This window comes from Eumetopias jubatus, unplaced genomic scaffold, assembly GCF_037043125.1.
Source record: "Eumetopias jubatus isolate StellerSeaLion01/CBP00866 unplaced genomic scaffold, mEumJub1_p1.0 scaffold_3, whole genome shotgun sequence".
NCBI classification, from domain to species: domain Eukaryota; kingdom Metazoa; phylum Chordata; class Mammalia; order Carnivora; family Otariidae; genus Eumetopias; species Eumetopias jubatus.
In genome coordinates this window covers 13,949,242-13,966,997 of record NW_028274809.1, presented here as the reverse complement: position 1 = coordinate 13,966,997, position 17,756 = coordinate 13,949,242, and positions in this window count along the sequence as shown.

Below are 17,756 nucleotides of genomic sequence, written 5' to 3'. Positions count from 1 at the left end.
CTCTGGTTGTCCCATCTAATTAATGGAAGACATGGAAGCCTGAATAAACTTTTGCCCTCTGCTGGGGAAATTTTAACAATCATGTTTATGAACCATCTACTACACTAGCCTTGAACTCTACTTATGTGATTTTTTTCCCATCTCTGCTTATAGCTATTAAAAAATAAACAAATGAAATTAACTAACAAAAGAACAACCTCACTTTTCATTACCTCCTTTGTCACTCACAAATATTGTCAATATTTTACACTCTGGCGGTGGCCTCCTATCCTTCTAAATTGCTAATGCTCACTTTCCCTTTCTTTAATCCAGGGACATGTTGATAAACTGGCACCCAATTTGCAGTGTTGGCCAGTTTCTGTGGCATAAATACTCCCATGCAAAGATTGTTTCAAACTACCAACATAAGGTTATTGAAATAGAGTAGAAAGGAGAGGTGCACAATCAATTCTTGCTAGCTCCTGGGTTCCTGCCTGCCACTGTGCTAATCCCTCCATTTTCTCTTCCTGAAAAAGCCTATCTGTTGCCTTTCTTTTTTTATAATTTAATTTTATTATGTTATGTTAGTCACCATACAGTACATCATTAGTTTTTGATGTAGTGTTCCATGATTCATTGTTTGCATATAACACCCAGTGCTCCATGCAGAACGTGCCCTCTTTAATACCCATCACCAGGCTAACCCATCCCCCCGACCCCCTCCCCTCTAAAACCCTCAGTTTGTTTCTCAGAGTCCATAGTCTCTCATGGTTTGTCACCCCCTCCAACTTCCCCCCTTTATTTTTCCCTTCTTTCTCTTCTCTCTTCTGTTTGTACTTCCCGTATGATGACATAAAATTTACTCTCTTAGAAGCTCTATCGGCAACATTATACTTATTTTTAGCCAACAATATTTCAAGTCTGGAATCAATGCAGCCATCTACTCTTTGACTTAAATCTGAATTTCTGAGTGTTCTGTGAACAAGGACTCAACTGGTTGAATTGGTGTCTCTAGAAATGGATAGATTCTCTTTGCTGTCAGGTCCTCAAAGCTACTGATGAACAGTCTGGCTTCAGCTCTGTTGACTCTTCCTTTAATGGCCTTTAAAAACCTCAGTTGATCTCCTTAAGCCCACTCTCCTATTTCATCACCATCACAAGCATTGAAAACTTTGGCATTGGTATTGGCAAGAAAATGGAGGCCTTTGGGGAAATTAATCAATCTTATGTTCTGACCTTCCCAAAATTTCTTCTTCACTCACCTCCATTTTAATTCTTAATCTCCAATTGCCTGAGATATTGTTCACCCTGTTTGAAGCCAACTCCTTTATTTTTACTCATGTACCCTTCACTCTTATCTCTCTGGGAATTTCCTTCATCAGTGGAACTCTGTCTGTGACCATAGCTATTCCTTCAGATTGAATTTCTTTTCAGTGCTAAACATTTTCTGGTCACTTTCATTTCTAAAAAACAAACAAACAGAAAACAAAAAACAAAATATCTTGCAAGATGACATCTTTTTTTGCTGTTGCTGTATCTTTCTCTCCTGCAGGATTCTAGAGTCATCTACACATGGCAGAATCTTTTCTCTTCTAGTTCATTTGGCTTATTCCTTTTCTTCATTTTCCATTCATTTTTTAGGTTGTTTTACTCCTCCTTCCCCCACACTCACCCACATTGATTGTTCTCACTCAAAGCACCAGTGGTGTCTGAAATTCAACATTTATAATACTTGTCTCAACATCTATAATACTTCTCTGTATCTATAGATACATAGAATAGAATCATTCATTTCCTCCCCGAAATGTTCAGCTTCTGTGATTTCTGTGAAGTGTTACTTACCTCTTTTCTTTCTTCTGTGGTTCTTTTCCTCTACCCATTTATCCATTCTTCAAATGTGGTCATATTAGCAAATACCTCTCTCTTCATTGTAACATTCTTCTGGGCAATATTGTCCACTTACACGGTTTTAATCATCTGTATTTTTAAAGATTTTATTTATTTATTTGATGGAGAGAGACACAGCGAGAGAAGGAACACAAGCAGGGGCAGTGGGAGAGGGAGAATCAGGCTTCCCACAGAGCAGGGAGCCCGATGCAGGGCTCGATCCCAGGACCCTGGGGTCATGACCTGAGCTGAAGGCAGACGCTTAACAACTGAGCCATCCAGGCGCCCCTAATTATCTATTTTTTAATGACGATGATACCCAAATATATATCTCCACCTCCATCTTTTTCACTTTTACGTGAATATTATGTGAGGCTCCCCACTCTAAAGGATCAAAGCTGAATTCATCGTCTTTCTCCCTAAACTTCTTTGCCTTTCTATATTACCTCACATTTGATGGAACCAATATGTGTTCAGGTAAGAAGCTTGGAAGTTGCCCTTGAGTCCTTTCTTTCCCTATGCCAATCAATCATGAAACCCTAAATAGTTCCAGAATCTATGCATGTCCCCCCTTATCCAGGCATTAACCATTTTCACTAGAATTACTGCCGAACTTCCTCATTAACCATTAGCCTCTCTGTTTCTCTCCAGATTCTGCCCCCACACTGCTCCTAAGGTGTTCTAGCTAAAGTATAAGTCTTGCGATGTCACATTCATGTTAAAAATCATTAGTGACTCTGCAGGGCCTGCATGGTGAAGTAGAGCTTTGATCAAATCAGTAGACTCATTTCTGAGGTCTCTGTTTTATTTTCCCCTACTATACCTTATCTCAAAAAAACAAAACAAAACAAAACAAAACAGTGTGCTAGCAACCCTGAACTTTGCGCAAGGCCCACTTACACCCTACTTATTTTACCTCTGCATGTATGCAAACTATCCCCTCTACCTGGAGTCCCTTACCCTTTAAAAATATCTGGTTAACTACTTTACACCACCATTCAAACAGAAAACTTCTCCAGAAAGCCTGGCTAGATACCCTATTCCTCATGGGTTCCCTGGGCTTCCTCTGTATAGTGAGCATATTCCTATTATGCCACTCATTCCGGTATTTCAAAATTCTTTACTTATCTGTCTGCCTTATAGAATTAAACTTTTCTATAGCAAGAGGAGGTCATATTAATGACGAAGCATGTCTAACACGTAACTTGGCACACATTTGCTCTCAGTAAAGTTGGTTATACTTGACATCAGACCATTGAAATGTGATAAAGTTCACTAAATTCTCTCTCCAGCACCAGCACAGAATGCTTGATGAATGTTGCAGTTCATAAATATGATGAGTAAAATCATTATTTCTGTGACTTCTAATACATCAAAAAGAAATAAACAAAGGAATGTTGGGAGGAAGGTGGCAAAGAGCAGCAATGAGCTTTCCAATTGATTTTCACCTTAAACTAGAAATTCTAGTGGAGCAAGGATCAAGAACAAGGTGAACGTGACAGAGAAGATGAGAGAAGAACACCTAGAGCTCATGCTAACACCATTTTGTCCAAGGCTGGTCTCAGACCTGTCTCCATGGGTACCAAATTCTCTAAGCAGTGACTTGCTGCTACCGATGGAAGTTGAGTCCTAGACCAAGATCTGATGCTGTTTCTCCCATCAGCCAGCAGAAGGTGCGATAGAGCATAGGAGTTGGTTGGCAAGTTTACAGGCATTTAGGAAACAGCTTCCTTTCCCAATCACCTTCTGTCTCTCCAAGCTTTGCTGTCTCTGGGGGGATTTCTGTTATCAGTTGCACTGTTTACTCTCTTACCACAAAATATCCATGCAGCCCATGGCAAGTTTGCTGCTGTCAAAACAGGAAAAACAAAACAAAACAAAACAAAAACCAATGGGTTTTCAATGATAAGACTAAAGACCCATGGGTTAACTGTGTATTAAGCTTATTATAAAGTCAAGGATGAGTGGATGCACAAAAGTTTCTTTTAAATCCTTTCTTTAATCTTTACAGGGCAATGGAAATATGCAGATATTCCAAGCTCTCTTTCATCTCTTGTGTCCCCCCTCCCCCCGCCCCCCATCAGTTCTGCCATTGCTAGTGCATGAGTCAGCCAGCCTCTTAAATCACTGCATGCTTTCAGTGTCATTTCCAGTCTGCAGCTCTGCAAACAACTCAGTTGTCAGAGGAGACAGATCCGGGCATAATATCACTTGTGAATGATTTATTCCATAAAGTACATAAAAATGCATTTTGAGCTCCTAAGCTTATTACTCCCATAGTAAACATGGTGTAAAGAGAACTCTCTTAATTTATTCACAGTGTGGGAAGTGTCAAGGAGAAGTCATTACATTTAACATCTTTTGCATTATCAGTTAACTAATAGGGTCAATGGAGGGAAAAGCCACTTAAATTAAGTGATTGAAAATAATTTCTTTGGGAAGATATGATGTTGAAGACAGGAAGCAAAGATCCAGATGAAACTAATCTCTCTCCACTTCTTTGGTTTCTTCTAGGGTTTTTTGGTTTTGTTTTGCTTTGTTAGCTGGCACTATGCTGTATGGCTTAAATGGAGCTGGATGCAGTTCTTTAAAAATATTTCCCTACAAAAAGAGAGAGAGGGTCATTCAAGAGGAATGAACAAAGGATCTTCTGCCACTATTTCACTTCAGTCTAGTTGGCATTTTGGGTAAAACTATTCTTTATGGAAAGACCCATTAAACACCAAGATCATACTGTAGTTATCATGCAAATCAACTGCATACATTTCAAAACAGTTCTTGGAGGGAACAGAATGGGCTCCATCCAAGAAAGACCACTTGGAAATCCAAGTGAGAAATGGAAAAATGTCTCATACTGGGTGAGGTCATCATGGAAGTTTGTTTTATGAGGGTGTTTTACTTAATATCACTGACAAACATGGGGATGAAAGACTTGCATAGAAGCAAGGGATTGAAATAACACATGTAAAGAAATTAGATGCCACATAGGAGGTATTTATAAGTGACAGTTAATATAATTGCGAGGAACTGTGCAAGATGTAATAATGAAAGAAGATGCTCTCCTTGCTCTCAAAGAACAATGTGGTAGAGAAAGCCTATATCAGACATGCACCCAGATGATAAAATGAGTCAATCTAATAGTCAGGGATAGCAGGGCTGGGAAAGAGCTGAGAACTGCGTTTGAGCTATCCAGCTTCTAGATTTTAAGTGAGTACTTATGCTGCCAGTGGAGGTATTCTGATTTCATGGTACCAAGTTTATAACTTCCACCCAGATTTTGAGGTTCGAACATAAGATGGATAGATGAGTCCCTCTTGAATTCTAACCTGGGTCATAGCTGATACTTGAGGGTAGCCAGAAGGGAACTTCAACACTATTTTAAGAAATTGATGTTGAATTTTGGTTTTAATCTCCATTAAGAGGAATAATTTTTACTTCAAATAAAATAGATATTGAGTTTGTTGCACTTCAAATTTTTATGAAAATTCTCCTTTGGTTTTGGTTAATCTCAAATATTTCATGTGCTAGTGTTTTTAAGGTTGATTTCCAGACTCATGAATACCTTTGAATTATCTAATAGCATTTCACCCCTTTTCTGTTTTGTTTTGTTTTGCCTGCATGTATTTTTTATGATAATGACTTCTACTCCTATTTCTATTTGTAAGGTATTTTGTTCTTTATCTTTATTCTTATACATAAATCTGTCTATTCAGCACTTAACTGTATTTGCATTTGACTGAATGTATACCATCAGGAGCTAGAATACTTATTTAAAACTTTAAAGAACTAGAATTTCTACTAATAAGGTCACATAGGTACAAACTATAAATCTAACATTAAAAGAAATAAGAATGAAAAGAACAAATAAGAATTGGTGAAATCCTCAATTGTGTATAAATATATCTTTTTCTAGAGTCAACTGAGTCTCTGGTCATTTTTAAAAGTGAGGTTTACTTTCAATTAGGGAACACTCAGTACCACAGCATTGTTTTGGTAAGGTAAATTAAAACCATTCCCTGAGATACATAGTCTGGATTTCCTTCTACTCTTGTTACTGGAAGAAAAAGACAGCAAGAAAGATAGCAAATAATACAACTTTAAATTCTATGTAATATATAACCCCTCTGTCTTATCTCAAGCTAAATTAGCATGCTTCAAATTTTCTAAACACAATAAAAATAAAAAGATGGAGATTTCAGAGAAATGGAACTTAATGATGCAGGAGTCAACCAGCTGTTGCCTATAGTTTCTTTCCAGCAAGAAGTGCTGATCTGATGGTGGTTGGTTACCCAAAGAGACTATCTTAGCATCCACAAAATGCAGAGGCTGATCACAGTGAAACCTGATCTCCCAGGGCCCATTTTTCTCTGTAAGCAAGGGGAACAATGTGGCCATTAAAGTCTTGGGCTGCTGTAGAGTCTGACAGAGCTGGGTTCAAATCCCTGTTCCTACTGGGTAATTGTCTGAAGGCAAAGTCCTTTTGTCTTCTTAACCAGTGTGTTTTGGTGTCCAAGTATGGCGCTCTTTTCACTAAGCTTAGTGCACCTATATGAAGATTCTTCTTTATATAGTACTCCAGGCAGAATTAGAAAAAAAAAAATAACTATAGTAATTAGCTATATTATTTGACCTACAGGAATTTTTCTTCTACCCCACCTTCCATTTCACTGGTAACAACCACCACAGGATCAACAACATATGCCCATGTGCTAGACATGGTCTAAGTATTTTATATGATATGCCAACCCATTCATTCCTTACAACAGCTGGAGGAGATAGATCACATCATATTATTTTGTGCTTTATAGAAATTAATAAGTATATTTCTAATTTTTCTCAGGAAGAAATAGAAGTTGAATGCTTGATTTGGAGATTGGATAGCAAATAAAAAACTAAATTCTACAAAAATAATGCTTAGTTGGAAAGAATAAATCAATAACTTTAAAATGAACAATTATAACATTAAGTTCTCTTATTATAGTGGGGATGAAAGAGGAAAATAAAGATGGTATAAAACTGTCAGGTAGCTCTCATAACTTGGCTTACTCAGCTGGTATCTGCTCTACCCCATAAACATTTTAGATAAAATACAAAAACAATAATAAACCTATATCTGTATTTAATATCATCTTATATCTAATATCGTCTTATCTCTAATATCATATATCTCAAAACTTATATCTGTTATATATCTCATACCATTTATACCATATCTATGTATGTCTATGCATTTGTCTGTATCTTTATCTTGCATCCTTATCTGAATCTGAACGTTAATTTGTATAGAAAATTATCCTGTGTACTAGGTGATTTTATTCCCTTGGTCAGAAGAAAATATGTTATCAGGCAGAGTCAAGGGCATTTGCAGTAAGTAGTCTTCAGGCCTGCGGACAGGAGTTTCATAGGACATGGGCGGCCTCCACTACAGCGACCATACTCAGCAATCAAGTGAGGAAAATTATGCTTGTCAGTCTAAAAGATTATATTGATTTTTTCAATTACTTGAACAGTGTACTAGTTAATCTAGTTGTGCTCATAAATGGCCAAAGGCAACAATGAAAAAAGGAAAAAGTCATAATCACATCGTGCCTACTAATGGCAGATACAGAATTCTTTTAACAGTGTTTTCACACCTACTGTAAGAAAAGAAACGTGTATAATTCCAAAAGGATTATCCAAACGGGGTTCTGCTAGTTTTCAAGAATTAGTATAGTCATGTACATGAGTAGGAGTTATGTTTATTCGAAGGATTTCTTCAACAAAAGCCCTGGCAGACTAGCAGAGTCTGTGCATAATCCTCACTCATCAGTTCAGGACTGACGGTATCATTCAACCCTCATGCATTCCTACTTTCTGCCTTTTTGTGTGTCTTCAGAGTCCAAGAATCCCATTTCTGACAGCTGTTTGGAAGCAGAGGTAACATAAAACCAACAGAATCAACCTCATGGATCAGTTGTGGTGCGGTGACTAATTGTGCTGACATCTGGGACACAGCTCTGGGCCAGACATCACAAAGAAGTGAAGACACGGAAAGAGCCACCCACAATCCTCAAGGGCCTGAGACCCTTAAAACCTACTCCTGAAAATTAGGAAATTTGACTTGTAGTAACCACGATTCACCACTGAGAAAACCATCATTCAGTTTTCATTTTTTCTACCTGAGAAGTTTAAAACTGTGGACTTACCATGCCTAGGTTTACATTGGCAGAATTATCCTCTCATGACACTTTAAAAAATACATTTTTTTACCTTATCAGCAAAAACTTTTTAACAATGCAAAAAATCATTTTTAATATTGATCAGTGTTTGACAGTGACAGTTTTGGGTGAAATCTTTATCAGGGGGCAGAGATGCATCAGTTGGTTAGTGAAAGCATCATTTGCATTGGTACCCATGTGCCCAGGGGATGAAATAATTCACTGCCCCTTCTGACAGATCAGGACTCTCACAATCTCTCAAATTCTTTGCTCCCACCACCTCCTGACTCTCCTTCTGTTATATTCCTAATTGGGCTTACTAATTTTTTTGGTTGTTTTATGGCTTTAGAAACTCCATACACTTGCCCATGCTGATCCTTGTACCTAAATGTGACCTTCTCATCCATCCCCATTTGGAAAACCTTATCTCTCTCAAAACCAAGCTCAAACATCACCTTCTCTGACAAGTCTGACATCTTCCATTGTTCATCATTACTTCCTTTCCTGGACTGCTCTAAAATCTCTTATTACCCCCTCTTTAATCTGTTCTCTTAAGCAACCTGTCATGTCACCCTGACTGCCTCTGCCACTAAATTATGATCTCCTTGAAAGATGGGGCCATAGCATATATCTGAATACTCCCCAGCAACAGGCATCACAGCTGGTACACAGGGAAATCCTTGGTAGACAGTAAAATGTTTGTAGATGATGCAAGGAACCATAAAGATGTGCAAAAAGCTTTACCAGGCTCACTCACATCAGGCTGCAACAGACCTTAGAGGAATGCGGCCAAGTGTTTATTAAATTTTTAATATGTGGCTGACATTGCATTAGGTGCTTCACATGTGAGGCAAAGTAATGCTCTGAAATATTAATAATTTGTACTTCGCTTTTCAGCATTTCTTGGCACTTGACTCTTCCCCTAGTTGGGTCAGTGGCATCCATTTTACCTTGAGGAGATTTAGAATTATTACGAAGGGAAAAATGAAGAAAGAAACTGTATTTGATGGTTAAAATGTCCAAAACAGGCTCTTAGATGCCTTAATAGGAGGAACATCCTGAAGAGCAAAGTTTCCCATTTGAAATAAATTGATTATTTTTATGCAAAGAAAAATGTTTTGGGGTACCAGCCCCAAAGGAAGAAAGGCAGTGAGTTTATGTCACAATAGATTAGAAAGAGAATATAAGAGGGCCCAGCCTAGCTCACTGTCAGAAAGACAAAATGGGAATTAACTGGGCTGGGGCAGGAAATGGTGGGGAGAGCTGGAAGGGGCATGATGTTGGTGGAGGTTAATGAGCTAGAATCTGAAGGGACCCACAGAGGGAAGTTCAGATCAGCATTGACACCCCATTACCCCTCCTCTAGCAGGGCCACCTTGCTGCATCTCAGCAGTTGGAACGTCCAAGGAGGGCTTAGGAGAACCCTTCCCTTTGCCTATCTTCACATTTGCTTTCCTCAGGATCCCATTAAGATCTCCCATGAGCAGCTTTCTAAATACCTCCTATGGATCCTTCAGCAGATGTGATTCCCAGCTGTGACCTGGGCTTATCCAAACTTTTAAGCAAGGGCATAGCCATTTTTAAAGTCTTGGCTACAGTTCTTAAATGGAGGGTGGGGTGTCTGAAATCTAGAAAGGCAGTGGCGGTAGGGAGAGGGAAATCCTGGGCATATGTACTTGGATAAAACTGGACAGTGGTAAAACCCATATTCTTTACATATGAGGAATATTTTTTAGCACAATTCTATGATGTATGAATAACCATCTGGGTTTTATGGATAAGTACACTGAGATACAAAATGTTTGAATAATTTGTCTAAGATCACACACAAAGTATCAGAGTAAGACAACAAACATAAGCAGACATGGCTTTATTGTGCTGTATTTTTTTATTATTACTTTTTACTAGAATGTGTGTGTTTGTGTGTGTGTGTTTGTATGTATGTATGAATGGATGCATGCGTGATTCTAATGGTTCATGCTGTCTGTGGGTATTGCCAGATAGGTTCACAGGCCTATCTTTTCCACACTGAGTACTTGTACTTGCACAAAAATAAACTGGGTCCATAACCATTCTTCATTTCTGCTTCCTTTCTTCCCTCTCTCTTCACCCCTTGCCTTTTCTCCTTCTTTCTCCATTTTCTGGGGTCACAGTCCACTGACAGGCCAAGGAGAAGAATGTATTTAGAGCAACACTAATGATTCTGGACACTAACTGGGAATCTGATCTTCTGGGCTCTTTTCCCAGCTCTCCTACCATGTGATTTAAATTTGATTGAACTCCTGTTTATCCAACTGTAAAACACAGGTAATACATTCCTACCTCATGAGAACTGAGAAAGAATACTGTTATGTGCAGTGCTTTATGATCCATAGACAAAAGGTATAGTCAGTGACAGCTTCATTATATTGAAAGTGTTTCCAAACTCATCTTGTCCTCTACTTTCTATGGTATACGTATGATCTTAGAGGTGACGATGTAAGATTGCTCCTTCCCTAAAGATGCTTAGAATTTTCAAGAAGTTTATAATTCTTATATAAAATGGTTTTTCTCCAAAGAAAACATAAATTTTAATGCAATTTTATAGTCTGACTTGAAGAATTGAAATATTCAAGTCTTAAAAATTACCTTTGAGTGTCCACAAGTTTATTTTTTAAATTAGTCAGATCCACAGAAGACACAAGTCCCACACCTTAATCCCAACCAAATTATTGATCCTTAAGAAACCCTGGACTATATCACTTAATATCTTGAAATCAGAATTACACATTGATCAAGTAAATGTGTCTTTTGCTTTTAGATGTACTTGAACTATCTCCTTGATTTGAATAATAAAGTAGAAAAAAATGAATCAAGAGAAAAAAGGTACAGAAGCCAAATAGGGTACTTCTCTAAAAGGAAAATGAATGGATGATGGCTTTGCCAGTGTGCTGACTTCTGTCATTCTCATGTTCAGTGACAAGCACCATATGAATGATTCCACTCTACTGATTCTGGAGAGTACCAAATGAACAGATTGTCAGGGCGGCAATCTGACTAGTGTGCCATTGCGGCTCACCACAGTGTCGGCGACGAGTACGAAGTAGAGTGTGCTTGTTTATTTCTGCAAATGCACTGGCTTGCCAGGAATTTCATTCTAGCAATTTTATAGCCAGTAAATTTGAACATTAATGAATATGATTGCTTTTCATTCTGTCTTGGTCAAAGAAAGTTGCAGTTGATAGATACATATGTTTGAAACCTGATTTTGGGCAGAGAGAGAAAAAAAAAACATTATAGGAGACCTTTTCATTCATGAGAAAAGCAGAGAATAAATCTGACTACTAAGCCATTCTTCAAATTATTTATGATCCCCCAAGTTAATTCACCACTATCACACCAGGCTCAAAACTCTTGGTGACAGAGCCTTGAAAGCTGGCAGTGATCATTAGGTCATTCATTAGTCACACATAAATGTCAGCGTTGTGTACTGTGGATCCTACACATACAGTACTAGTCAATTCCACCCCACCTTTCCCACACCTCTACCCTACCATGCAGTCTATTATCACAGCCTCTTAACTCCTCTCCAGATCCTATTCTTTCTCCTTGCTAAAGCACTTTATGCATGCTGCTAGACTAACTTTTATGAAAATCGCACCCATTCATAATAGTCAAGAGTTTCCAACTTTCTACTGAATGAAGACCAATATCCTTAGAGCAGAACTGAAATCCCCCCTCAATCTAATATCAACTAGTTTCCAGATCTATCATTAGTTCATGTGCATTATACTGCCATAAGGCTAACCCCTCCAGATAAGTCTGTGCTTTTTAGTGGTCTTCTTCCATCATTCTGTTACATACTCTTGGAAAGCTAACTTCTCCACCTATTTGTATCCAGATCCTGCATGTGTCCTTAAAAACCCAAGCCTTATGGCATTTCCATTCAATGGTGGCTTAATGACCATCTCCTATGTCTCAGGTTCTTTTCCAAGTTCTCCAACATGGTTCTTCAATTACTTTTCCAGGCTGAAATATTATTACTTATTTAAATTCCCATGCCAGATTCTCTGCACTTTTCCCAGCTTGAGATGCAGTCATGGATAGAGGTGTTATATTGTCCTGAATGGGCTGGCATCTCCCTGAGAGTCTGTCGGAGTTTTTAATCTCCAAAAAGTCTAAGGAGCATCTGGTACATAGCAAGTGCTTCATACAGAATTTTGGATTAAAAAATGAAGAAGGACAATGTGGTTTATGAGACACGGCAAATCCTAGAGCAAATATCTGAAGCCATGAGTTGTAAAACTATTAATTCAGCTGGTTTTCTGTGTTTTATTAGCTGACGTCAATGTAGATGTCAGAATTGTTGCATTTATTTTAACACTATGTTGCCTGTAGAGCAAGTTTATTCAGTTTTCCTAGAGCTAAAGTTAATTTGACATGGTTATGTATGAATACCTATATATTAATGTATATACAAAATGTAAATCAGGCCAGTATTTCAGAAAACTTCTATGCAAATTTGCACTTGAGAAGGTAAGAGAGATTAATAGTTCTCATTAGTTTTTTTCTATTTAATTTTTTATGTGATAAATATGAAAGTGCATGCATGTACTTCTTCCCAATGAAATGGACAGTAACTGTTACCATTATTAAGTTCTACCTGGGATATAATAAGACTCAATGTCTTTACTGAAAACTGAAGATTTTCTTTAGCTGATATGGAGCTTTAATATTCAGAGCAGTCCCTGGGCATGAAGCTTTGGCCTCAGTTGACATCTAAGATTTCTTGTTAGAAATGCAAGTGCACAGTGCCACCCTTAAACACATAGGGTCCACCTGTATTCTAGACAATTCTCCAGGTGATTCTAATATGCTAAAATTTGAATAGCAGGTCCTAGAGAATTAAAATTCAGAAGCCCACTGCATGAGTAAAATTCAACATGTCAATTAAAGGAGGTGACTTAATGTGTCAAAAATCAGGGATTATCAGAGATTTAAGAAAAGAGAACCAAGTGCTATTTTACTTAAATAAGAATCAGCTACAATGGCTATATTGCTTATGGCTTTGTCTCACAAAGCCACCTGATGTCATTTTGCAGGGGAGAAAAAAAGGATGGAAGCTCTATGGGTAGGAATTTCAAAGTACCAATATTTTGTTATTACTTAACTGAGTAAGATTTTTAAACTCTACATTTCTCCTTAAAACCCATTTGTTCACCCTACACATATGTCAATGAACCAAGCCACCTTAAAAGCATGGCATCCTAAACTATTTCAAAACTTGCATAGAGAAGATTAAAAATAACTTGAGCCCTGGGCTATCTTGTTTCCCTAACCCTTGGAATAATCCAGTTGTGACATCATTTTTCCCTTGTCTGCTAGCACATACTAGTTTTCTATTGTAAGTCCTCTATTGAAGACATTTGGGGAAAATCTTACTCTTGATAATATTTTAATTAGATTTTCCATAAACTGGAGATTTGTTCCATATTCTGAGGTATAAAAGTTCTTTATGCAGAAACTTCTTTACATGTGAAAGCAGACACTGTTGGACATGGGACTTGTTAAAATAGGTGATACTGAAAACCCACTTAATGCCCTTCCTCCACACTTTTTCTCAGGTTCCCATTGGTACACTGCTCAAAGATTTGAATCACTATAGAAAAGGATTTACTAATATTACAGATTCAGTACTAATGCAACACAAAATAGAAAAGGGCAACACAGGAAATAGACCCACAAAATATGATCAAATGGAAAAACAGGAAACCAAAGCAATAAAAATAATTACTAGTATTCACCAATCTACATTATTTTGTAAACTATATATTCATATTCTCACATATATGTCTCTAAATGGAATAATGCCAGGATTCGATTTCTCTCTCCCTACTCCCTCCCTCTCTCCCTCCCTTCCTTCCTTCTTTCCTTCCTTCCTTCCTTCCTTCCTTCCTTCCTCCCTCCCTCCCTCCCTCCCTCCCTCCCTTCCTTCCTTCCTTCCTTCTTCTTTCTTTTTTTGCTGAGATTATGTAGGCAATCACTTTGAAAAGAATTTAGTGTGCAATGGAGAAAATCTGGAAATAAATAAAAAGAAATATTAATAAATTGGTCAGTGTTTCTCTCCTGTCTAGATATTTTTTTTCTGTAGGTGGAAAAGATCCATGTATTAACACCCTTCTGTCCAAAGAAAACTGAAGTTCTTCTTCCAGGGAAGCCATGTAATTACTCTTAGAAAAGGCAATTAATCTACTTCCATTCCTGCCAATATTTGTTTGGGTTCAATTTTTGTCTAGACATCGACTTCTAAAGTTCTGTTGGTCAGTGGGTTTTGTTGTTGTTGTTGTTGTTGTTGTTGTATTTACTTCTTAATCTCAATTGGCTATGAATTCACATTAAAATGGTATCAGCTGTGGAACAGAAAGCATGAGAAGTTAGTGGCTCAGTGTACTGCAACCAGAATGCCTAGAGGCTCAGGCAATGAGCATATTTTTCATAGTTGTCAAGAAATCAAGAAAACTTCCACTAAAGTATGCTATATTCTTTTGTATAATAGGTTAGTAATGGTAGAGTAAGTTGCACAATATCCCATTCAGCTACTGAAATTTTTATATTCTTCAGATCATTGGGTATAATGGCAAGAGTGGTTTTGAGTTCTTTGGATGGAAAAGTAGTAATCTAAGAGTGGTAATGGATATTTTAATCACTTGGATTTCTATAGCAAATTATGACAAGTCCATTCTCCTCTTTGCTATACAAAGACCATATAATTAGTCTTAATGACACATAAGTGACTCTGCCTTTGATTTTGTACAACTTTTTACAACAGTATTTTGCAAAGATTTTTTTGTCAGTAGTGACAGAACATCTCAACAGAATTTATCTTTCTAAAGGAAAGCAGAGGTTTATCCTTACTTTAAACATTGACATGGAACTCAAATCAATGCTCTTTGAATTCCATCTTTTAATTATCATGTGAGAATGTTTATAGTCTTCATGTTAGCCTGGGTCCTTCCTTGTCCCCTTAACTAAAACTGACCAGGAGACGTTTTTTGGTGACCAGGCTAACTTTTAAAGAGTATGCAAAATAACTTTCAAATGAAAGTTTTCCTTTCAATACAAGAACTGAAAGAGACAATACATGAATCCAAAGATAGCTCATTACTTGTGATGATTAGGAAAGTTTTTATAAAATCTCTGGAAGATAAAAACATAAGAAAGTAAAGATTACACAACATTTTCAATGGAATAATATTGTTAATGATCTTGCATTGCTTTAATGTGAATACATGTAGACATAGTGTGACCAAAATCAAGTAATTAGAAAGGGATGTTAATGGGAGATTAAGGTGGCACTCTCTAAACCCTTTCAAATTTTGAGTTTTTAATGTGGAAGGGCATAATTCAGTATACACATTAAATATTCATAAAGGAAGTAGACATAGTATTTAAAAAATTAGGTCAGAATAGAGATGGGTCTTTAAATTCTGGTTCTGCCACTGAGTGCAATGTCACATTTACTGTGGCTGGTTTAAAATGTACACAAATTCCAGGCAGTTTTCCCATTGAGAAGTGGAGTTTATATGTCTCTGTCTTATCTATGGGCTGGCCTTTTGATTTCAATTTAACTAAAAGACTGAAGTGCACATGAGGAGCAGTAAGATGGAGAAGCAACTCCCATTTTTGACACAGGTGTGCAGGTACACTTAAGCCTGAGGATGGAGGAAGAACACTGAGAAAACTGTTGCCCAGGCTTCACAGAAAATACAAGGTATAGGAGCCCACAGCTGGAGTAATTTGAAGTTTCCAAGGCACTGATGAGTGAAGTCAACAAAAATGGCAAACAATTCAATTACTGAGTAAATGGCCTCCACTCCCATACTAACGGCCTGACAGAAGCAGAGGTACATCCATTTCTGGGTATAAGAACGATTTCCTTCAGGCTGTAGGGATCATCTCCACATGACCCACCCTTTACCTCCACAGATAATGGGCAAATGATTGGAATAGATACATCCAAAAGGAGATATAGCTGGCAAGTAAGCACATGGAGAAGTGCACAACATTAGGAATATCAAAACCACATTTGGTACTACCACGTGTCCAGGATAAGGACTAAAATTGAAAACAAAACAAGCACTGGTGAGATTGCAGAGCCAGTAGGATCCTCATACATTGCTGTTAGAAATGCAAAATAGTAAAGCCACTTTGGAAAATGGCTGGACAGTTTCTTATAATGTTGAAAATACACTAAACATCTAACCTAGCAACCCTACTCCTAGATTTGTCCCTAAGAGAAATGAAAACTCTTGTCTATACTAATACCTGAAAGTCATTTCATCAACTTTATAACAGCCCCAAACTGGAAGCAACCTAAATGTACATCAACTGGTTAATGAATAAACAATAGAATACTACTCACTGACAAAGAGAAATAAACTGCTGCTGGATGAACTGATAAGAATAAACCTCAAGAGGAGGAGCAAGATGGCAGAGGAGTAGGAGACCTGGATTTCGTCTGGTCTCAGGAATTCAGCTGAATAGGGATCAAACCATTCTGAACACCTACAAACTCAACAGGAGACCGAAGAAGAGAGTAGCAACAACTCTCTGAACAGAAAAGCGACCACTTACTGGAAGGTAGGACGTGCGAAGAAGTGAATCCGAGGCGATATTCGGGAGGATAGACGGCGGGGGAGGGGGCCTCCGTCGGCCGCTTCTGGCAAGTGCTAGAGCCGCGGAGCACAAAACAGGAACTTGTAGAAGTCGGTTCTGCTGAGGGACGTCGCTCCAGTGGCTAAGCGGGGGGTGGAACCCTCGCGGGACAGTGTGGGCTCAGGACCCTCGGGGTCACAGAAAGACCGGGGGTGCCTGAGTGCGGCAGAGCTCCCAGGGATCGGAGCGGGGAAGCCGGCTGCAGAGACGGAGCCGAGGCGCGGGCTCTCAGCTCGGGTTGGCCATAAACTGTGATCCGCGGCCCAGTCGGGCCACTGCTCCTCCAGCAGGGACCCAACAAGCGGCAGATCCGGGGAGACTCCCCTCCCTCCCCCGGGAGGAGCGGCGTGGGAGGGCACCGCAGGGATCTGCTGGGTTTGGAGACTGCACAGGGGGTCGGGTGCCAGAGATAGAAACGCTCCATCACAGGCCGGGTGAGCACGGAGTGCGGCCAGAGACCGGGGACACGGGAGTGATTGCTGTTCTCTGGGGGCGCACTGAGGAGTGGGGCCCCGAGTTCTCGGCTCCTGTGGGTGGAGATTGGGAGGCCACCATTTTCACCCTGGTCCTCCAAAGCTGTACCGAGAGCTTGCAGGGAACAAAAGCTCCTGAGAGCAAACCGGAGCAGCTTGCTTAGCCCGGACCGACAAGGGCGGGGCAATTCCACCTCCGGCAAAGACATTTGGGAACCATGGCAACAGGCCCCTACCCCAGAAGATCAGCAGGAACAGCCAGAAAGCCAAGACCAAGTTTACCGATCAATGACAACGGCAGAACTCCAGTGCTAGGGGAATACTGCACATAGAATTCATGGCTTTTTCCCATGATTCTTTAGTCTTTCAAAGTTAATTTTTTTAACATTCTTTTTTTTTTTGAATTTTTCTTTTTCCCTTTCAACCAACATCTTATCAATCCCCTTTTTTAATGATTTTATTTATTTGACAGAGAGTGAGATGGCGAGAGCAGGAACACAAGCAGGGGGAGTGGGAGAGGGAGAAA